General features: G+C 45.9%; 1 protein-coding gene across 1 annotated transcript in view; it reads right to left on the bottom strand.

Moving 5' to 3' along the window:
* Nucleotides 1–2,167, bottom strand: part of SFXN1 (sideroflexin 1) — a 39,870-nt gene extending 37,703 nt beyond the window's left edge. The window contains exon 1 of the mRNA XM_035014699.1: nucleotides 2,086–2,167. The gene's annotated coding sequence lies outside the window, so the exon portion shown is untranslated. The remainder of the gene's footprint in view (nucleotides 1–2,085) is intronic.
* Between the last annotated feature and the right edge of the window lie 13,486 nt (nucleotides 2,168–15,653).

The raw sequence follows: 15,653 nt of genomic DNA, 5'->3' as shown, positions 1-15,653 counted from the left end.
TTGATATGTGTTCTAACTTAATAATTTTTCACATTCTAGATAAGTCAGCCTTTTTTTTTTTTATGACTTATTGCTACTGATTTCTCACCTTTAACCTCACACAAAAGGTCAGTTCCACCCATGATTATATTCCAACTAAATATATCTGACCACTGCTTGCACAGTAGGATGGATGTAGATACCATATTTTATTCTAAGGTACTGGAGAGCAAAAAGTTTGGATGATGGACAGGCTTTTAAGATCACTGCTGCCCTGGATGTCCTCTAAGTTTTCTCCCCAGGAAGTAAAGGGGGGGGGAATGCTTCCTCTCAGTTGGCACCTCTCTATACCCATCCACATGAGATTTCATAAACATTCTACAGAGTATTAAGAGCATTCTAAATATCTGACTGACCCTGAAGTATAGCCAGCCTTTCCTATACAGGTTCCTCTCTGACAGCTACAACCACAGATACTGTCCCTTTCCAGAAGGCCCATGGGCTTAAAAACCTGCACACTCAATCTAACACTTGAATGCATACTTGGAGCAATTATACGCAGGGCTAGGTGAGATAGGAACAGATAGATCTTTCCTTCCAAACTGTCATTTTTGCAAGCTAGACACCTGCAGTCCTAAAGGGAGAAAGGACCTGCTTGAGGTCCCAGAACTTCTTGGTAGAGCTTCCACTCATCCTCCCAAAGAGTTCCGCTCTCATCTTATATAACTTGTATGTCAAGTCTGAGTCCAGCACCATAAGAGCTGCAAAGGCTCCTTATTTACCTGCATGCCCACTTCCCACCTATTACAATGCCTGGAAACTGGGGATGGACAATGGAAGAGAAAATCAAGAGGCGCCCAAGTCAAAAACTAGAGGACAAGGTAGAAGAAGTAATTATGAGTTTGAGAAAAGTACAAACAAAATGCAGTGGGGGTTCAGAAGGCAGGTGTCCATGAAGTGGTTGAATGCCTGAGCTCTGAAGTCACTCAGAAGTAGGCTTTTTCATTCAGGCACTCAACAAATATTCACTGAGGGTCTACCTGGTACAGGCAATTGATGGATAGGTGAGCAAGACAAAAACAGGCCCTGGTCGCAAGATGAGGAAAAAACGAGCAAGGAAACACAATTTCAACTGATGACAAATGGTATGAAAGAAAAATCACAGGGGTAGTCTAACAAAGAATGCGTGCATGAGGGGGCAATTTTAGACAACACAGTCAAGGAAAAGCGTCTTTGAGCCAGTAACATTTAAGCTGACACTTGGCCTTGCTCTACAGACGGCCAACTGTGTGACCTTGCGCGTGTCACTCAACCTCTCTGAGTACCAGCTTTCGCATCGGGATTATGGAAGCATAACCAAGAACCTCACAGGGCTGGAAGAATGTAAAAGTCAATGAACCTAAGTCACCTGCATGCACTTAGTGGATGCCTTGGTTGTCATTCTGGGAAGGTTAGAGACCTGTGACATGTGGGAAAGATCAAGAGAGGATGGAGATGCAAGGTCGGTCCAGGACCACTCTCTCACCTCTCTCTTTCCTCCAAGATTGCGGGTTCCAGGGCAGGGGCCAGGTGGTCTCCTCTCTGACCCCGGAGCCCCGCTCTGCGCCAGGGGGAGAAGCCAAGAGCTAGGAATGTGGGGGCACGGGGGTCGGTAACACCCGGTCGCCAGGCAATCACTCGCGCCCGTTGCGCGGTGGCCTGTCCCCGCGGCAGCCATTTTGGGTGTCCTCACCGCGGGGAGTTTCGTCACGCGGCCGCCGGGCACAGCGTGGCAGGGCGCGTGCCGGCGTGGATGGGTGAGCCCCTTCCCATCCGGGGCGAGAAGCACTCCACCACCCGGGCTCAGGGGGACCTCAGGGGCAGGTCAGCCTGCTGCAGGCGGGGAAGCTGCCAGGCAGCGGGAGGGTAGGGGTCCCCAAGATGCGCGGACCCCCCCACCCCCACCCCGGCCCCGGCATCCCCGGCAGGGCGCGGGGGCTCCTGACATCCCGCCCGGGGGGGGGGGATCTCCGCGCCGCCCCCCCGCGAGCGCGCGCCCCCGCCCCGGCCCTCGCCTCTCCGCGCTCTCGCCACCCAGCCCGGCCCGGCCCGCCGCCCGCGACTCACCGCTCCCCGCCGCCCGCGCCGCTCGCAGGACCCGCTCCGCGCCGCCTGCGCCGCCACCGGAAGCGCTTCTCCCGCCAGAGCGGCCCCGCGCGCCGCCGCCGCCCGGTGCGCGCCCTCGGAGCGCGTCCCCGTGCGGAGCGAGGCGGCCGCGTGGAGCCCCGGACCCGCCCCGGAGTCGCGGAGCTCTCCGCCCAGCCTCGCGCCGCGCCCCGCGCGCTCCCCCGTGCCCGCGCTTTCGCGGCTGGCTCCTCCCCGCTCTCGGTCACCATGGTGAACTCCCAACTTCTTCCTCGCCGCTTGCGAGGCCCTCTCCGCTCAGGCCAATGCCATTGCTCTCCATTTGGGTTTCCCCGAGGGGACCACCCCTTCCTCGATCATTTCTTTATTGCCAGGGTCTTGCAAAGAGTCCGCAGCCACCCATTCACTCACTCATTTGTTCATTTAAAGCCGTGTTTCCCGGGGCACCTGGGTGGCTCAGATGGTTGAGCGTCTCCCTTCGGCTCGGGCGGGTCATGATCCCAGGGTCCTGGGATCGAGCCCCACATCGGGCTCCTGGCTCAGTGGGGAGCCTGCATCTCCTTCTCCCTCTGCCTCTCCCGCTGCTCATGCTCTCTCTCTCTGTCTCAAATGAATAAAAAATCTTTAAAAAAATAAATAAATAAAGCCATGTTTCCCAAAGTGTGGAGTTTGGCACCGGTGGTGCCACATGGCAATTTTAGGCGACACAAAGGCCACGAACTGACTTATGTCTTTTAAAGAACGGCTCTGGCTACTGTGTGGAAAACAGGCCATAGGGCAGGTGATGCGGAGGCAGAAAGACGCCAGGAGGGAGGCTACCGGGTTGGCTTGGATCCGGTTGATAACAGATGAGGTGGTGAGAATTATTGGGTTCTTGGGTATATCTTGGGGGCAGATGAAATCTAATATATGGTGAATTACATCGTGTTCATGGAGAAGACCTCAAATAACCTATAAATACAATGCAATTCCAAACAAAATTCTGACAAATCTAGTGTAGGAGTGTGTATGTACAACTTGATGACTATAAAGTGTATATGGAAAAATAAAGAACCAGAAATAGCCAAAACAATTTTGAAGAAAAAGAGTAAGGTGGAGTGACTCATCCTATAAATACAGGGTGGTAGTGTGTTCGTGCAGAGATCAACAAATAGCTTAGTGCAGCCACATAGGGATACCTGACATGGACCCTGCTCAAATAGAGATGTGCTCTGACCTGGCAACCCAAGAGAGGGGGCAAAGATAAAGATTCACTAAATAATACTGGGACAATTGACTCTCTACCTTATATCGCATACGACTCAGCTCCAGATGGATTAAAGACCCGGGTATGAGAAACAAACTCCCAAGTTTTTAGCAGACAATGTAGGAGGGTATGTTTATGACCGTGGGATAAGGAGACATTCTCAAATAAATACAAAAAGTACAAAATATAAAGGAAAGATTGAAAAGTTAAGCCTTAGAAAAACTCAAAAATTGAGTTTAGTTTAATAGCTCACCAACGATAGCATAAGAGAAGTGAGAAGTTCACGGACTGGGAGGGAATATTTTCAATGCATGGATGTGGTAAAGAATACCTATGCAGAAGGGCGCCTGGGTGGCTCAGTCGTTAAGCGTCTGCCTTCGGCTCAGGTCATGGTCCCAGGGTCCTGGGATCGAGTCCCATATCAGGCTCTCTCCTCTGCGGAAAGCCTGCTTCTCCCTCTCCCACTCCCCCTGCTTGTGTTCCCTCTCTCACTGTGTCTCTCTCTGTCAAATAAATAAATAAAATCTTAAAAAAAAAAAAAAAAGAATACCTATGCAGAAAATATTACAAAAAACCCTTTACAAACTAGTAAGAAGAAATAACCCAATGGAAAGACATACAAAAATCAGGAAAAACAAATGGCCCCCATACATAAGTATAGATATTCAAACTGGCCAGTGATTTGGGCACTCAGCATGGGCTTCACAAATAGTTTTTTGGTGGCATTCCTTATCCTCAGAATTCCTCTGAATGTAGGACCAGTTTCTGTTTGGCTCAAAAAGATTAAAAAAAAAAAAAAATCCCTCCCTCACAGAACTTATTGGCAAGGATATAGACATGTAAACAAATAATTACAAGAAATGATTACAATTCAATATAAAAATTGCAAAAGTATAATGTGGGCTGTTTGACTAAGGGCTATGAGGACGTGGAGGAGGGACTGCCTAGCTTGCCTGCAGAATGGGGTTGCAAGAGACAGAGAGCAGAGGCAGAGTGTATCAGTTATCTGTTGCTGCAGTAATGTTACAGCAGAACCATAAAACCTCAAGAGTATATACAACAAGGAACATTGATTTTTGTTCCCCAGTCTATGCTGACTGGCAGTTGTGCTGATGGAAGCTGGGCTCAGCAAGGCTTACCCATGTGTCTGGTCAGCTGTGGGCTGTCGGTGGCTTTGTGGATCTTAGCAGGGCTCTCTCACTCTCTGGGGCCTCAGCTGGGACAAGTGGACCGACAAGGGAGTGGAGGAGGGAGAGAGGGAGGGAGAGAGAGATAAAGGAAGGAAACTCAAGGCCTCTTAAGGCCAACGCTTGGGACTGACATGCCTTCACTTTCACTCATCCTACGGGTCAAACCAAATTACAAGCCCGGCCCAGATTCAGGGGAAAATAGATTTTATCTCTTGATGGGAGGAGCTGTAAAATGACATTGCAGATAGGTGGAGATATACAGGCAGGTGGAGAACTGGGGACATCCTTTATCAAAAATTCCATCATTTGTGTTTCTTTGCCTTCTCAGCATCCTGATTTATTTTGGGGGAGCTCCCCTGTCTCACTTCATTTGATCCTGGTCAGATTGTCAATCATTTATCTTCTCACACCTGCCACAGTCCTGGGTACAAGACCCAAGCTGGACCAAACAGAATCCTGTTCTGAATTTATATGTGGACTCATCTCGTGCCCCTCCCCTGACCCTACTGGGGTTATGGAGCTGGGAGAATGTGGATCAGGGGCTGTCTGTCGGGGTGGCTTTCTGCCACTCTGAAGAAGAGAAACTAAGTTGAAAGATGCAAAAGAGACAGAGTTCAGATGACATCATTTCAGAACCTGGCTTAACCAACCTGGGCTCCTGGGCTTCCAGTTATGGGAGCCAATAAAGCCACCCGCATACCCCTCCTTTTTTTTTTTAATCACAAAGCTCTTTCCAGTTAGATTTCTATTCCTGATTGACTTGGGGTGAGGTTCACAGAGATGGTGACATCTGAGCTGAGTGCAACTAAATTTTAAAAAGTAGGAGGCAGACGGAGGAAGTAGAAATGAGCTGAGGATGTAAGAATGAAAAGTAAGTGTCCACATGTGTTCCTCCTACCATTGTTTCAAATAAACAGCCTTTGGAAACTAAGATAGTACGGAAGCTAAGATAGTATTTTCCAGCTTTGTTGATGAGGAGGTGGAGTGCTGGGGAATTCTTGCTAGGCTTGCATCAACAAAGGTTGCAAAACCCTTGCGTTTTAATATGGACTTTGAACCGTTCAGGGCATGGCAAAAATAAAACAATGCTTAAGTCAGCAAAGAATGGGATACATTTTTGAGCATACTAAAAGTTCAGTGAGCTGAAGAAAGATCTTGCTGAGTATATCACAAGATGAAGTTTTTCTCACAATAGAACAGGGAATTTGGTGAGAATCAATTTTTTTATATTAGCATTCTAGTGAAAACTTTAAGTTCCAGATTTTATTAGGCAGGTATTTATGATGACAAAATAAATACACAATCGTATGAATTTGAAAAGAATGGGAAAGTTCATGCACACACTCCATGCTCTTCCTCAGCACTGTCCCTGATAGATTTTTTTTAAGTTAAGTTTTCTTTTTCTTTTTTTAAAGATTATATTCATTTATTTGACAGAGAGATACACAGCGAGAGAGGGAACACAAGCAGGGGGAGTGGGAGAGGGAGAAGCAGGCTTCCCTCCGAGCAGGGAGCCTGATGCGGGGCTCGATCCCAGGACCCTGGGACCATGACCTGAGCTGAAGGCAGACGCTTAACGACTGAGCCACCCAGGCGCCCCGACATTAAGTTTTCTTCTAGCATTTTCTTTTCTGACCCATCAAATTTCTGTTCATCCTGGGCTTGAGTTTCCACTCTCTGTACAAATGATGGAAGCACTCGGCCCAGTGCTAAGAACACAGGCTCTGGACGCAGACCAACTTGGCTTCTCTGCCCAAGAGTCCATCTCTGCCCTGATTGGTTATGAGACCCTAAACTGATAAGCTCCTTAACTTCACTGTGCCTTGGCTTCTCTGTTTCTAAAGCCACTATGGTGTGAGATGATCTGAGATGAGGTATGTGCAGAGCTTATCAGGGTGCCTGGCCACAGGAAGGCTCAACACTGGAGGCTCAATGCTTGAGAGCTGTTGTCACCAGGGTCCCAGCTTCATGGCTCCGTCAGCACTCTTGTGTGGGCACTGAACTCACAGCCTTCCACCATGGTCTTAATATCCTGTCTTCTCTCTAGACCATGAGCCCCTTTAAAATTAAAAAAAAAAAAAAAAAAAGATCTTACTCAAAGTTCTATCTCCAGTTCTAGCACAATGAAGGGCATGCGGTGGATTTAGTACGCATTTGCTGAACATGTGGTTAGATCGTGATGTGCGTATTTTATGATCTGCTGTCTTCATTTAAAGTTAGAGTTCAGGGCAACCCTCTCCGGTTCCCTCCCTCTTTGGGAGCTTTGTACTATTGCTCAATAAACTTTGCTTTACTATCATTCAATAAAATTAAAATAAAAAGTTGGAGTTCATAAACATTTTTCTCGGATTACGTTATAATCTTCATTATTCATTCATTCCTGCTTTAATTCAATCGATGCTTATTGAATACCAATTATATATCAGTAATTGTTCCAGGGACTGGGGATTCTACATTGAAAGGAATAAATTTAACCCCTGCCCTCAGGCAACTGACATTCTAGAAGGAGGAGACAAACAGTAAACCCAGTGAATGAGTACAGCATAGAATGGTGGGAAGTGCTAGGATAAATAAAGCAGGGAGAGGTGGCAGGGAGTGTCCTCAGGGCAGACCTCTGGGGAAAGGGTCCTCAGTTACTTGAATGACTGTGGAACATCCCACTGAGCGGATGTATCATCATCCACTCAAGCTGGTGAGGGGACTCTTTTATACACTATCCACTCAGGTGCATTTGATTTTGTGGGGATTTTTTCCTCAGGAGAGGGAAGGCCCTGGAGATTCTGTATCCAGCAGCTCAGTGGAACCTTATAGAAAGGCAGTAGGGCAATAACAGTATTCGTGTGCCCGCTGTGAGTGGGGCGCGGAGAAGTCCTTTTCACAATTCTCTGCTCTAGTCGGCACAGGAACCCTGAGGGGTGAACTACTTGTATCAGTTAGGGTTCACGGGAGAATTAGAACCAATAGGATGTATCTCTACTTCTATCTTCTACTGAGAAATTTCTGGTAAGGAATTAGCTCACGTGATGAGGGGGTGAGGTTGGCAAGTGTGACATTTGTGGGACAGAAGAGCAGCCTAGAGTCCCAGACAGGAATCGATGCTACAGTCTTGAGAGGCTGAACTTCTCTGGGAAAATCAGTTTTTGCTCGCAAGGCCTTCCAACTGATTGGATGAGGCACACCCTCATTAAGGAGGGTAGTCTTCTCTATGTAAAGTCAACTGGTCATAGGTGTGAATCACATCTACAAAGTACCTTTGCAGCAGTACCCAGGTAGGTGTTTCATGGAGTAACTGGGTCTGTAGCCTAGCTCGGGTGACACAAAAACTAAACATCATGCTCCACTTCACCTGATTTTCCATCTCCACTTCCACTCTTACCTCTAATAATCCATTTCCTGATCTTCTCAGATCATGTCATCTCCTGTTTTAAAATCCTCAGTATCTCCCAATTTTGCTGGCAATAAAATCTGTTTTATGTGTTTTACTGACAATAAAACTCCTTACCATGGCCTATGGACCCTCATTCTCCGTCTTGTCCTATGTCTTCAGTTTGACCACATGCCACTCTCCCCCTTGTTCATATTAATATCGCCAAACTTTCTGAATCCTGAACGGACCAACTTATTCCTACCTCAGGGCATTTGCATATGCTGTTCTCACCGCCTGGAATGCTATCAGGTCAAACGTCACCTCCTCAGAGAAGCCTTCCCTGACAGCCTGTCTGAATAGCTTCTCCCACTCACATTGGAGATCATCATTCTTTTACTTCTTTTACTGCATTGTCACTATCCAAAATGACTTGTTTATTTATTTGTTGACTTGTTTCTTCTCTGTGTCTTCAGCTAGAATGTCCTACTAAAGGCAAGGATTCTATCTGCTGTATCCTCCGATGTATTCTCAGCTCCTTGAACAGTGCCTGCCACAGTTCCCCACCCTGCCCAAATCATGCCACCACACCACTGTGGTGAGGACCCTGTGGCCTCCACCCCGACCACTGGACACTGAAGGTTGCACAAGAGTAACTTCTGCTCTGGGAACTGCTTGCTGCAGCCATCACTGGAAGGGATGCTCCACTGGCTGGGCAGGTGCATCTGATCGGCTGAGCTGAGGTCATGTGCCAGTAGAACATGAAGCCTTTCCTATAAAGGCCAATGCTCACTTCCCCCACTCTCACACATCGTGGGGAATTGAATCACTCCAGAAAGTTCCCTCATGCCCTTTCTCAGTCAGTGCCCTCCCACTCCGGATGTAACACTGTCCTGCTATCTATTACCTGCTCTCTCTGATTTCTATCACTCGTTTCTAATTAGGTTTGTCTGTTCTGAAACTTCATCTAAATGGAATTGTACAGTATATGCTTTTGTGTGTGTGTGTGTGTGTGTCTGGCTTCTTTCACTGAGTATGTGTGTTTTTGTTTTTTTTTTTAAAGACTGTATTTATTTGTCAGAGAGAGAGAGTGCACACAAGTAGGGGGAGTGGCAGGCAAAGGGAGAAGCAGGCTCCCTGCTGCGCGGGGAGCCCTATGCAGGACTCGATCCCAGGACCCTGGGCAGACGCTTAACCGACTGAGCCACCCAGGCGTCCCTCACTCAGTACGTTTTTGAGATTTATCTTTGTTGTTGGTTTTAGTTGTGGTTTGTTTTTTCTCACTGTGTAGAGCTCTGTTTTGTAAGAATTTACCACAACTTTTGGGTAATGGACATTTACAGTGTTTCCAGTTTAGGGTTATAAATAAAGTTGCTATGAACATTCATATACAAACTTCTTACAGATATGAAAGCAGATTTTTTTTTTTTTTTTTTGCATTTAGTTCTCAATGTTTGGTGGATGTGCTTTGACCCATAAGCTCTGCCTCCAGAGTGATCTTTCCAAGATATGAAGCTCATGTGAATCTGCAACTGGAAGCCTGTTTTTGCCCTCCAGATAAAGTCCAACCTCCTTGGTACGGCATTCTAGGCTTTTTGATACTGACCTCAAACTCTAATAAGTTTCACCTCCTGCCTTACACTCCTGCAGGTACATCTACCAGTTCACTGTTTCTAGAAGGCACCAGGCTGTTTTCTTCCTCCTGTTTTTGCACACATTTTGCATGGAATGCCTTTCTCCCAGAGAGTCTCGATTCTTGGACAAACTGATACACATCCTTCAAAGGCCAGCTCAAAAGACACCTCCTCTAGGAAGCTGCCCTTCAATTTGCCAGGTGCTTTCTGTACTTTCCATTGGGTGCTTTGGTGTGAATCTTTGGAATTAATCATGCTTTGGTATTAATATTGTTGAAGTACTTATTTCGTCGCATATATTTCTGTGATCATGGTCTGTCTCCTCTTTTCATTGGTGAGCTGCTGGAAGGCATAGAAGGGGCTCAGAGCTGTGAAGTCACCTACCTAATGCCACACGGCTGGTGTGACTCTACATTAGGTCCTGTTAACTCTATGGCACACGGTGGAGTACATGCCAATAGCCATGCACCAGGCTGATGGAGATCAAGGGCTCAAGCTCAAAGGTCCTCGAGGGTCAACTGGGTGGTCATGAGAGCAGCAGAGAGCATGGAGCTGAGCCAAGGGAGCAGGGCACACCCACCAGGTGGGGCAGAGTCCGCCCAGCCCCACAAATTGTTGCCCTGGGAATTTGGACTCTGTGGGGCCTCCTTTTCTGAGGAGCCCAAAATCTGTAAAATCTGTAGAATTTCCTAACTTTTGAATGTTGACAACTAAGTTACGATTTTAAACACCAGGTAAGATAATCAAAAGACATCTGTGGGCTGGATCAAGGCCACTGTTCACTAATTTGCTCCTTGCACACAAAGCTGTATTGTACTAAGTCTGCATCCTGATAATTCTAACCTTTAGAAGGTTAAAAATAAAAATGACAAATTACCGCTTGTGGCCCCAACACAGATTCACCTGTAAGCCAAGCCAAATCTCCCAGTTCTCCCCGATGCCCCATTTGCTTAGTGGTTTACTCGCCATGCTCTCTGATGCTGCTGCATTGGGTTAGGGCCCAGGAGGGCACTCTGGGCACCGAGGCGAGTTAGACATGGTCTTACTGGTGGATGCTCAGGGTCCAGTGAGGCAGTGAGCAGACACAGGCAGGGGCCAGGTGGTCTAAGTAGCAGACACAGAGTCCAGAGGGAGGAGCAACTGACACTTTCTGGGTACATGTCAGGAAAGGGCTTCTGGCAGAGGGGATAGATGAACCAGGGTTCTAAGGATGAATAAGAGAAAGTGAGGTGAAGAGGTTCGGAAGAACATTCTTTGCAGAAGGAAGAGTATGTACCATGGGATAAAGGCCCAACCATTTGGGTGTGGGTGGGAGACCTGTGGCTCATGCAGGGAATGTGGTGCATGGGGTGGGCCTGGTGGTAGATCTCAAAGGGCAGGGTTGAGTGAAGAAGGGGCAGGGCTAACCCTCTCCCACCCAGATAGGGGATGTGTAGCCAGGTGACATGCAGGAATTCTGCCTGGGACCAGGGTTGAGGTCAAAGCTGGAGGGAGTATCCTCATGAGGTTCCTTCACTGAAGAGGGAAGAGAATGGGGTCAGGGCCAGAGGTCAAGGACCAAGAGGGGCCGGCAAATCAGAGAGGCCCGAGGAGCAGAGTGGACGAATGGGAAACCAAGGGTATTTCTCCAGGCAAAGTACTGGCGGCAGTGAGATTTCATGCTGTTTTGCCCAAGTCCTAGGAGGGATCTTTTAAAACAATGACTCAACCCTGGTACTGGCTTAGAAGCACCTGGGAGCTTTTGAAAATTCCCATTTTTTTCCCCCTATTCCCCAAACAAATTAAATCAGAATCTTAAAAGGTTGGGACCTGCAATCTGGATTTTTAAAGCTTCAGTGTGCAGCCAGGGATGGAAACTGCTTCTGTAACCGGATGGACCAGACACCAAAGAAGCAACAAAATCATCCTTCAATTGATTCCAAGTAGCCCGTCCATTCTTGAGACACAGGGGGTTTGCCTCAGGATCTAAGTGCTAACTGCAGAGTTGACCTGCCATCTGCTTATTTGAAGGGCTGGATGGTAGTCAACACGTAGACAGGCCTTAGACTTTCCTTCCTCAAATATGCAGACAATAATCCTGAAAGCATTCCTGTTTGGGGGTGAAAGCCCAGCATGTCTCACACACAAAGCATCTGAAAAACACATCATGAATTGGCTCTTTGTTTAAAAATAAAGCAACACTAAATATCACTTGGAAGCCAATTATGTCTTTAAATAGGTCCTGGAGGCTAAACACAATGTTGATTATTCTGAGAAAGCTGACTCACTCCGTTATGCGTTTTAAGGAACTGGTTCATTAGTCAAATTAATCTTAACATAATAGGGCAAAAATTAGGGAAAATAATACTTCACATTTCTTTTTGCTCTGGTTAAGTACTCGCTGTTCCGTTTTTTCTAACTCTTCTGAGAAGAATTCCATATCCTGCTTGCTCTTTAGATCCAATCCATTCGTTCATCCACCTCATATTTCCCGAGCACCTCCTCTGTGCCTGCACTAGACAGGCACCAGTGAGGCTGAGTCCCTCCCTTTGTGGAGCTTATGTTCCAGTGGGGGAGATGGCATTGAACCAAGACATATGGGATTTCAGGGAGTGAAAAGTGGAATGAAGAAAGCTGGTTAAGAGAACAGAGCAAGGTGAGGATGGGGGTAGTAATTCAGAAGGGGTATTCAGGGAAGGCTTCTCTTTGGAGGTGACAGTTAGAGCAGAGACCTGAATGAAGGGAGGGAAGGAGCCATGCAGAGATCAGGCGAAGAGCATGCCAGGCAGAGGTAAGGGCAAGTGAAATAGCCTCAGGACTAAACCGAAAGCAGGGGCTGCAAAGAAACCTTTGAGTTGATATGGGAATTTCTGAGAAGAATATTGATGAGACAGAATCGGGGCTCCAGCTGACACACACATAGTGTCTTTGTGGTCACCCTCTCTGGCAAATGAGTTACACTCCTATCTGTGACTGAAGCCACCCCAAGTCGTCTGGCTCCTAAGCAGAGCCCGTGCTGGATTCTAGCTCCTCCTCATTCCCTTGGCTGGGGGCATAATTGTGCCAATGTCAATGGAATCAAATCCATCACCTTGTTGCCTTATGTTTTGAGCTTTTGAGGTCTTGATTTAGAAAGTCTCCCCAAATGCTAAATCATAAAGATATTCTCCCATATTTAATTCTTTAGTTGTGCAGTTTTATGCTTCACCTTTAGATTTTGAATCCATCTAGAATCTACTTTTGTATATAGTGTGAGGTAGGGATTCAACTTTATTTTTCTCCAAAGAGTAAGCCAGTTTTTACTATACTATCTACTAAACTGTGGGTTGGGATATTTAAGGAATGTAGGGATTTACTCCTTCCCAAGATTGGGAATGATTTCTTCAGGCTAAAAGTGGAGGAAAGAAGAGGGAGAACATTGAAAATCCAGATATTAATAAGTTCCAGGGAGAGGGAACCTGTCTCCTGCTTCCCTGGCAGACCCTATAATGAATATAGGGAGATGGAATCTTAGCTTCATAGACATTGTCAGGTTCTTAAGGATGAGTGGTGGAAACAGCTCTTGCAGACCTGACGAGTCCTGGAAGATAGGAATGAGGGATATATAAATGTTGACATTTGCATTATCATATCAATGTGTAAATAGTGGCCTCTTTGAAATAATGAAGGCTCAATGGGCCCGCCCTCTCAATGGGCCTTGGAACTTAGATGCAGCCCCAAGAAAATGGAAGGTGGATAAAACTTTAATGGAGATAAACTTTCAACCACCTCACTGGAATGGGAGCTCAAAAGAGAGATTTAATTCAATTATGGAAGTTGCTCACATTCTTGGTTGAGTGATGTTCCAAACATATATCTTAATTATTTCACTTTTGTTTTACCATATCAACTAATATGTCGAACTAAACCTGTTGATTAATTGCAATCATAAGCTGGCTAAGAATACAAGGGTTTGGCAAAAAACAATGAAGCATCTTGTAAAAATCAGCTGCCTCTATGAAACTTATAAAAATATTATATAATTTATTATCATTTATAAATTTTGTTCTATACATCCTTTGTATCAGTATATTTATAATGAACCTATTCCATATACATATTATATTTCATTCGTGTGTGTGTGTGTGTGTGTGTGTGTGTATAACACTTGAATCTGATCACTTCATCTCACTGCTTGGAATCCTTCAGTGGCTTCCTATCACACATGGAATGAAATCCAGCCTTCTCACTTGGCTCTCGAGTTCCCTATGCTCAAGCCCAGACATCTCTCCAGCTTCATCTCTCACTACTCTTGTTCACTCCAGACACCCAGGTCTTGTTTCCTCAAATGTACCAAGTTCTTTCTTACCTTAAGGCATGTGCATTGGCTGTTTTGTCCTTTCTGGAAAGTTCTCCTCTCCTGCTATTTACCTAGCAGGATCCTTCATTCAGGTCTCAGCTCATATGTTACTTCCTCAAAGGACTCTTCACTGACCAACCCTCAATTAAGAAGGTGCATAAGTCAGGGTAGGTTTGTTATGCTGTGCTAACAAATGACCCCCAGATCTCAGTGGCTTACAGCAACAGCATGTCCATCAAGGGTCGGCTTGATCCACAAAGGCTTCACTCTGGGATAGACCAATGGATAGCCTCTACCTGGGATATTGTGGACTTAAGGCAGAGAGAAGAGAGATGGTAACCTGTGAGCTGGTTTTAAGGTATCTGCCTGACAAAAATGCACATCGCTTCCAGCTACATTCTATTGGTCAAAATAGGTCACATGGACACTCCTTAGTGCAACACGGTGTGGATGCTTAATGCTCCTATATGGAGGGCACCATGAGTCCTATGGCCAAACCTGAAGTCAATGAGCTGGGGAAGTATAATATTTCCCCAAGGAAGGACAGCAAATATTTTGAATGATAATATAATCTACCAAAAAGGTCATCCCTAGTCTATATTATTTCCTCTTTTTTCTTTCTTTCATAACAAGTTATAGTAATAAATTTTAAATAAATCCACATTTATTTAAAAACTGTGTGTGTGTGATGGAGGCCTGACCCAGCGTAAGTTTTTGATAAATCCCCATGGAATGAATGAACACATAAATGTGAAGAAGCTGGAAAGAGCCCAATCTTTTCAATCAGATAGAATCAGGCCTGAAGCCCAGACCTATCTCTCATTAGTATGTGATGTCAGAGAAATTGACAAATATTACTGCGCTTGTTCCTTCCTATTTAAAATAAGGACAATAAAACTTCCACCAGAGCTGGCCCATAGATGGCGCTAAAGACATCAGTTTCTTGCCTACTCCGTTGCTTTAGCGGCTGTGATTCTTCTGTGTTTCATTTCAGCACCCGGGAGCATCAGCACAACCCTTACTGTATTGCAGCAAATACAAGATGACATTTTTATACTGCTTTGATTCAGAAACCTCATCGATTTGGCATTGACTGTGCTTTGCAATAATTTGACCCTGGATCTTAGAGAGCTAAGCTCTGCCCCTGTGTCTCATATTCTCTAGTTAACCTGCTAACTCTGCTTTTAAAAAAGTGACATCTGGCAAAGAAAAATGCAGTTTATAAACCTTCTAGCAATGATAGATGATAATTTGAGTAGTGTTCCCTGTGATGGCCCATCATTATGAAAGGCCTTGTGTGAAGAAAGGTACATTACACTGGGAAGACCCTGAGCCCAGGCATCTCCAGAGATTTTATAGATACTTGAGGTCCTTTGTGTGTTTATTTTTTTTTAAAGATTTTATTTATTTATCTGAGAGAGAGAGAATGAGAGACAGAGAGCATGAGAGGGAGGAGGGTCAGAGGGAGAAGCAGACTCCCTGCCGAGCAGGGAGCCCGATGCGGGACTCGATCCTGGGACTCCAGGATCATGACCTGAGCCGAAGGCAGTCGCTTAACCAACTGAGCCACCCAGGCGCCCCCCTTTGTGTGTTTATTAAACAGAAAACTGAGTTAGATTCTTGTAAATATTTCCTGCCTTTAACTATATTTAAACTTGTTTCCCAAAAAGGCTGTCTTGTTTAGGGTTTTTTCCCCTGAGTACAGCTGTGCCAGCTTTTTGTTGTTGTTGTTGTTGTTGTTCCTTTACCTTTAATTAGGAGGGATTACTTTGCAAGACTGCAGATAAAATTCCTTTTA

Source organism: Mirounga leonina, unplaced genomic scaffold (assembly GCF_011800145.1).
Source record: "Mirounga leonina isolate KUSES-001 unplaced genomic scaffold, KU_Mleo_1.0 Mir_104, whole genome shotgun sequence".
NCBI lineage: Eukaryota > Metazoa > Chordata > Mammalia > Carnivora > Phocidae > Mirounga > Mirounga leonina.
The sequence above is the reverse complement of the archived record's forward strand: the minus strand, read 5'-3'. Positions and strand labels throughout refer to the sequence as shown.